The 6,566-nt window shown below is 39.2% G+C and overlaps 1 pseudogene; it reads right to left on the reverse strand.

Moving 5' to 3' along the window:
• Positions 1–6: 6 nt before the first annotated feature.
• Positions 7–6,566, reverse strand: part of LOC107685455 (rab3 GTPase-activating protein catalytic subunit-like) — a 55,816-nt pseudogene continuing 49,256 nt past the window's right edge.

Raw genomic sequence — 6,566 nt, forward strand, 5'->3', positions numbered from 1 at the left:
TGTGTGTGTGTGTGTGTGTGAGAGTGTGTGTGTGTGAGTGAGTGTGTTGTTTCCTAAGGCAAAGCGTTGAGAACTCAATCTAGAGCTGCTCTCATCAAGCACACAGTAGGGGAACTGATATTATTAGCATGTGTGAAACCCAACAGATATAAAACCATTTAAGAGCTGATGAGATCCTCAGAGCGCCGATCCAGAAAACATTTCCCGTGATTACATGCGAAGCGTTTTAATGGGACATTCTAAAACATTTAATGTGGCTTAATGCATTAAGACAGTGTTTCTAAAAGACCAACCTCTGTAAATATGTTATTAATAAATCATACTGTACACAGACATGAGTCCAGGATAGTAACACGTTAAGTGTTGTCCTCCCATAGAAAACCGTTATAAGGAAAACACCAATGTGGATGCATTAAAACAGTGATTTATTATGGGCTCTGCTTGTCTGTATATAGTATGATTTATTAATGATGTGTTTACTGAGTTTGGTCTTTTAAAAACACTGTATTAAGGCATTAAGCCACGTTAAGCGTGTTTCACGTGAAGCATTTTAGAATGTCCCTGTAAGAACAGGACTCCAGCACCAGCGGCCTCGTCGATCGCTCAGAAGAAGGAGGTGTCGGAGGAAAAGACGCCGGCGAGCCTGAACTCGTCTCGGGTCAGCACGCAGAAGAGCCGCTGCGGCAGGGCTTTGGAGTACGGCGCGGGCCGCGGCACACAGGTGCGCAGCAGAACCTCCCGTCCAGCAGGGGGCGGGAAATCTGGAACCGCTTTCCTGTCGTCTGTCCCTCCAGAACGACCCGCCTCGTCCTCCAGCGGCGCCAGCAGAGCGGCCTGAACACAAGACAGCAGATCTCACATCAGTCCAGCTGAAGACGGCACAGAAACACATCTGAGAGTCAAGTCAGAGGATCTTCTCGCACAGACTCAAACGAGCACGTTGGGACCGCAAACTGACACACAGGAACAATTTCCACTAATTGCAAAGCTGCTTGCAAATTAGCGAATGTCGGTTCAGATCTCAGAGACTGAGATATAAAACATGTTCTGGATTCAGATCAACCTGCAGCGTCTGTGAGGTCCATCAGCACTGAAAACCACTTCATGAGGACGGAAAGGCTTTGAGGCTAAGTTTGTGCTCACTCACACTATGAGGTCGTACTGGAAAAAGTACTTCAGTACCAAATCGACACTTGATACTAGACTTTCAGTACTGATCGATCCGCTACAGTCGATACGAGCTCAAACGCTCCTGTATTTGTGCATCTGTGAAGAGCATCAATGGTTTCTATTTACTATGTTTTGCAACATTGTAGCCAATCACTGACATGTTTGCTGAGCGGGTGAACACAACAGCCAATCAGAGGCGTTTAAATCAGAATCCGCTCAATTTGTTCAGCGTGAGCTCTAACCGACAGTATATAAACACCATCGAAATAAGAGATTAATAGTGCAGAATAGACAGATTTAATGATTATAACGGGACTTTTCACTCAGTCATTGAGTTTGAGCTGAACTCAGATCAGCTTCATTCATTATAAAAGGAGCGTCTTTGCTCAGTTTCTGTACGCAACACATTCATAATTTGAATAAAAGTTTTATTCTTCAAGCTACTAAGCATAGACCTCAAAGTTTCAGAAGTGACAACTGTATTAAAACGCAGGACTGAATCTGAAATAGCGATGACATTGTGATAATCATAACAACAGACAAAAACAACCTGATGAGTCAAAACTGCACTGCAAAAAATGCTTTTCTTACTTAGATTTTTTGTCTTGTTTCCAGCCAAAATATCTACAAATTCTTAAATCAAGAAGGATTTTCTAGACAAGTAAAAATTATTTTTTATTGTTAAATAACAAGCAAAATAATCTGCCAATGGGGTAAGCAAAATAATCTTGTTTTCTGTTTGAAATAAGATTATTTTGCTTACCCCATTGGCAGATTATTTTGCTTGTTCTAAGCAAAAACTCACTTAATTTTGACTTGTTTTTTCTGAAAACAAGACAATAATTTTTACTTGTCTAGAAAATCCTTCTTGATTTAAGAATTTTTAGATATTTTGGCTGGAAACAAGACAAAAAATTTAAGTAAGAAAAGCATTTGTTGCAGTGTGATCCATAAGTGCAACAAAACTGACACTTATTGTGTTACAGCTAATGTGTTTCTTTGTTATTTTATTACTAATCTTTCATTTGATCATTTTAATGCAATATTTACTTAACTGAACAATATTTGAAGGATACATACTAATGTTTTACTTTTTTTTAATGATCAATAGCATTAATAATTTACACATTTTATTTAATATTTTTATTTTCAAATAGTTACATAAAAAAAAAAAAAGTTACAATAGTCTTTGCTTTGGTTCCGAAATTGGTACCGAGAACCGTGAAGTTTTAGTTATTGGTACAGACTAGAGGTCGACCGATGTATCGGTTTTGCTGATTAATCGGCACCGATAGTTGATTGCTGGAACTGCTGAAATGTGCTGAAATAATTTTCGGTGATAATGAACATTGCTACACAAATGCTGTGGAGCTCGTCGTTCTGAACCCAGAGCACAAACACGAGACTGAACTACAGCAGAACATCACCGTCTGTTTACTGAACCAGCCTCCAACCAAACCCTGCCACGCATCGACAATCACGAGAGCGATTAGAGTTCACATATTCTACAGCCAACATCTCCAGATTCTGATCCTCGCTGATGTACATCATAATGGTGTCAGTGTCAGATGTAGGATTTTACCTCGTCGCTGGAGTCGACCAACTTGACGAGAGTGACAGACAAGCGGTGTTAGGAGAGAACAAACAAAGAAGCAAAAAATGAAGAAAAACAACAAAACACAGGGCCAAATAAGAGCATCTGTAAATGTTCAGTCCGTGCCGCATGCATCGGATCGAGCCGCGAGGAGTGAATCTCACATTTCACAAGCAAATCTGAGAAAAATGCACAAAGAAAAATGAAGCCTATTTTTAAAACCATTAAGATTTTTTTGTAGCGATATTTTAATGACAATCAAGCACATTTTTTTCATAATGACTACAATCTTGAAATGTGAAAAAATGACCTGAACTGAATCATCACTGATCTGGGCTGCGTTTCCCAAAAGCTTCGTAAGTTGATCGTAGCTCCATTGGTTTCAATGGGGCTTCGATGTACTTAAGCCTACGATGCTTTTGGGAAACGCAGCCCAGAACAATGACTCTGTTGTCTTCTGTAGGTCAAGTTTGCATCACTGATTCTGTTATTTTCCTGGTTATTGCTGTGAAACTGCTCTGAAAGGATCTGTACTGGATAAAGCGCTATAGAAATAAGTGTGACTGGAATTCAAATTGTATGATATTTATACATTACAGTATGACTGCGGTCTTTAACAAATGCCTATTATTGAGAATAACGTGAGTTGGGGGAGGAAATGTGCTTAATTATCATGACAATAAATGCTACAATAATACTAATGGTTCTATAAGCTTGAATTTATTTAAGCTAATTATAACGTCTGCATATTTTCTCTTTTGGTTTTGGGTTGAAATCCAAGTGTGAGATTCATCCCTAAAGAGAAAAAAACTCTTCAGTATAATGTTAATTCTGAAGGTTACTCCTAAAAAAAGCAATCGAAAGCAATCTGTTAAAGAAACAGAAAAGTATTATTTCATGAATCTGATTGGTCGTGGGTGCAGTCAGGCTTTGGATGTGTCCGGGTCACGGCACCACTTGATCTGTTCATCGGATTCACACTGAAAACATCCAAAACATGATCAATCAGAGCAAATACGAGCAAGAGATCTATGCATGCACATTCCCACAAACCCATGCAACAGAAGCAGCGGCCGTCGCTCCTCTTTGAGTCTGTCTCTCTCTCATTTCTCTTTCTTCCAGGAAATCTCACCTCATTTGAATCTCTGATTTCACATGATTTACATAGGGGTGCTTGGGATAATTATTGCCTTTCTATTTGCAGCCTGGCAACACACAGGCTATAATTTAGACCTCTCACACACACACATGCAGATGGTAATTGAGGGAGAGTTTCAGCAAACAAACTCTATTTCAAACAGCTCTCACATAAAGCAAACTTGCGAGCGCGGATCTCGTTCATGAGCGTCTGAAGCTCAGCCGGAGCACCGCAGCGCTGATATTTCATCACTCATATCACATTTTCAGTCTGTTTAACTGTAAATAGCTGAGAATTACCATTTACATTGGGGCCATTGAGCACAAGTGCATCCTGGGAATTATGGTGATACACATAGAACAGACTAATACTAACTAACAGGGTAAATTAATGAGGTTTCGGGTGACTTATGGGTCAATCCTATGGGAAAGTATATTATTCCACCTCAAAATCAAAAGAAAAAAATGATGCATTAAATTTAGCATAAAATGAAGCCCTGCTGAGCTTCTCTGTGATTTCCAGGTCAGATTTTGCAGTGAAATCAATCAATGTGATCTGGGAAGTTCTCTGTGAGATTGACCAGCTACTAATTAGCACACTGATGAGCGGCCAGATACTAGTTCCACTAACTAAAACCCTAACTAACTCACGAGAGACGTTCATCAAACGCACTGTTTAACCGTCCGACTCCAAACGAGCGAATCTTTTTTAAAGGGGTCATATGATGCTTTTTTAAAGATCATTATTTTGTGTATTTGGTGTAACAGAATATGTTGACATGCTTTAATGTTCAAAAAACACATTATTTTTCAAATACTGTACATTATTGTAGGTCCTCTATGCCCCGCCTCTCTCAAACGCTTCATTTTCTACAAAGTCCCTCCTTCCGACAAGCGCAGTCTGCTCTGATTGGCCAGCTGACCCAGTGCATTGTGATTGGCCGAACACCGCAAGCACTCACTCGCCGGCATGTTTAATTACCTCTGTGTCACATTAAAGCTCTAAATGAAACTAAGACATCTGCCGCATTTCATTCATTTAGCTAATTATGACAAAGAGCAAAAACAGCTCCATCAGATTTTTACATTTATTTTTTAAAGTCCTGCTGTTAAAGTCGTCATGATGCGCTTGAACGAGTCCGGCAGCATCTCAGATATGAAGTGCTCATGCGGTTATTAACACACGGCCGTCCTGTTTACTATGAGAAAATATATGATTATGATAAAACTAGGGCTGTCGATTTAACACGTTAATTTGGTGTAATTTAGGAAAAGATAACATGTTAAAATTATTAAGGCCATTAAAGGAGCCGCATAATTCAAGATTATTTATATCATATGATATAGTTTAGCAATATCACACCGGCAACAGTGCTGCTTTTGCCCAATATCTGCACCACTGATTTTATACAACAGTTACATTTTAGACACAATATCATCTGTTTTGCTAAATTTTGCAAATGAAAATTGTTCCAATCAAACTCACAGCAGAACTGTTGAGCTCTGATCAACACAGTGGTGATTCGTTACTGAATGAATCTACGGTTTTGAGTGAATCGAGTGAGCCTCTTGCTGTCACAGACAGCCATTTAAATTTAATTTAAAAGCCATTTAAATGAATCAAGTGAGTCAGTGATTCAGTGACTCATTCATAAAGACAGTCACTTGAAATGTTGAATCAATATCTTTTTCAAAAGCTACTTTTTTTTGTAAAGTCTATGCAATGCTTTTCATTCATTTTAATTTATCATTTGGGAGTCATTTCTCAGCCCAAATTGATGTGCAATTAATTTGTAATTAATTAGATTAATTAATCAGCACATCATGTTATTATTTAGATTAAAAATTTGAATCGCTTGACCTACATAAAACACAAAATCCTTCATTGATTGGATGTGTGTGAGTGTGTGTGTGTGTGTGTCTGTGTGTGTGAGAGAGAGTGTGTGTGTGAGAGAGAGTGTGTGTGTGGTGACAGAAGCTTCCACAATGCATCAGAATGACAGTGACAGGACAAAAACACAGATAATAAAATTAGAACAAGTAAATAGGCAATAACAATATACAAATTGACAATTGTATGTACAGGTGTATTATGTGCAAGTTCGTAATGTAAACTAAGTATGTGTGTTAGATAAATAAGTGTATAAGTGTATAAATAGTGTTGTGTGTTCCACAATTATTGTCAAGTGTTCATTAGATGGAGTGGTGCCCAGGAACCTGAATGACTCCACTGCAGCCACAGTGCTATCCATGATGGTGATTGGAGGAGAGGGGGGTTGCAGGAGATGTGAATGGTTGTGTGGAGAAGCGTTCTGAGCGGGTGTGGGGTGTTTTTTCAAACCTGCAGTAAAACTCATTCAAACCGTCAGCTAAAAGTTGATTCTCCACAGTGCTGGGGGATGGGGTCTTGAAGCTGGTGATGGCTTTCAGGCCTTTCCACACTAAAGCCCGTTAGATGAAGCATGCTGTCCGGGATGGCTCCGTTCAACCAGGTTTCCGTGAAGCAAAGCGCAGCAGAGTTTAAAAAGCTAGAATCACTTGTATAAGATCACAGTTCCTCCGACTAGAATGTCCAGTAAAATGTCTGAATGCTCAAAAGTCGGCAAAAAGTTATTTGGTGTGCTATTTCTGATGTCTAGGAGTTCGTCCCTAGTAAAACTGATCG

The sequence above is a fragment of the Sinocyclocheilus anshuiensis genome, unplaced genomic scaffold (genome assembly GCF_001515605.1).
Source record: "Sinocyclocheilus anshuiensis isolate Anshui unplaced genomic scaffold, SAMN03320099.WGS_v1.1 scaffold661, whole genome shotgun sequence".
Taxonomy (NCBI): domain Eukaryota; kingdom Metazoa; phylum Chordata; class Actinopteri; order Cypriniformes; family Cyprinidae; genus Sinocyclocheilus; species Sinocyclocheilus anshuiensis.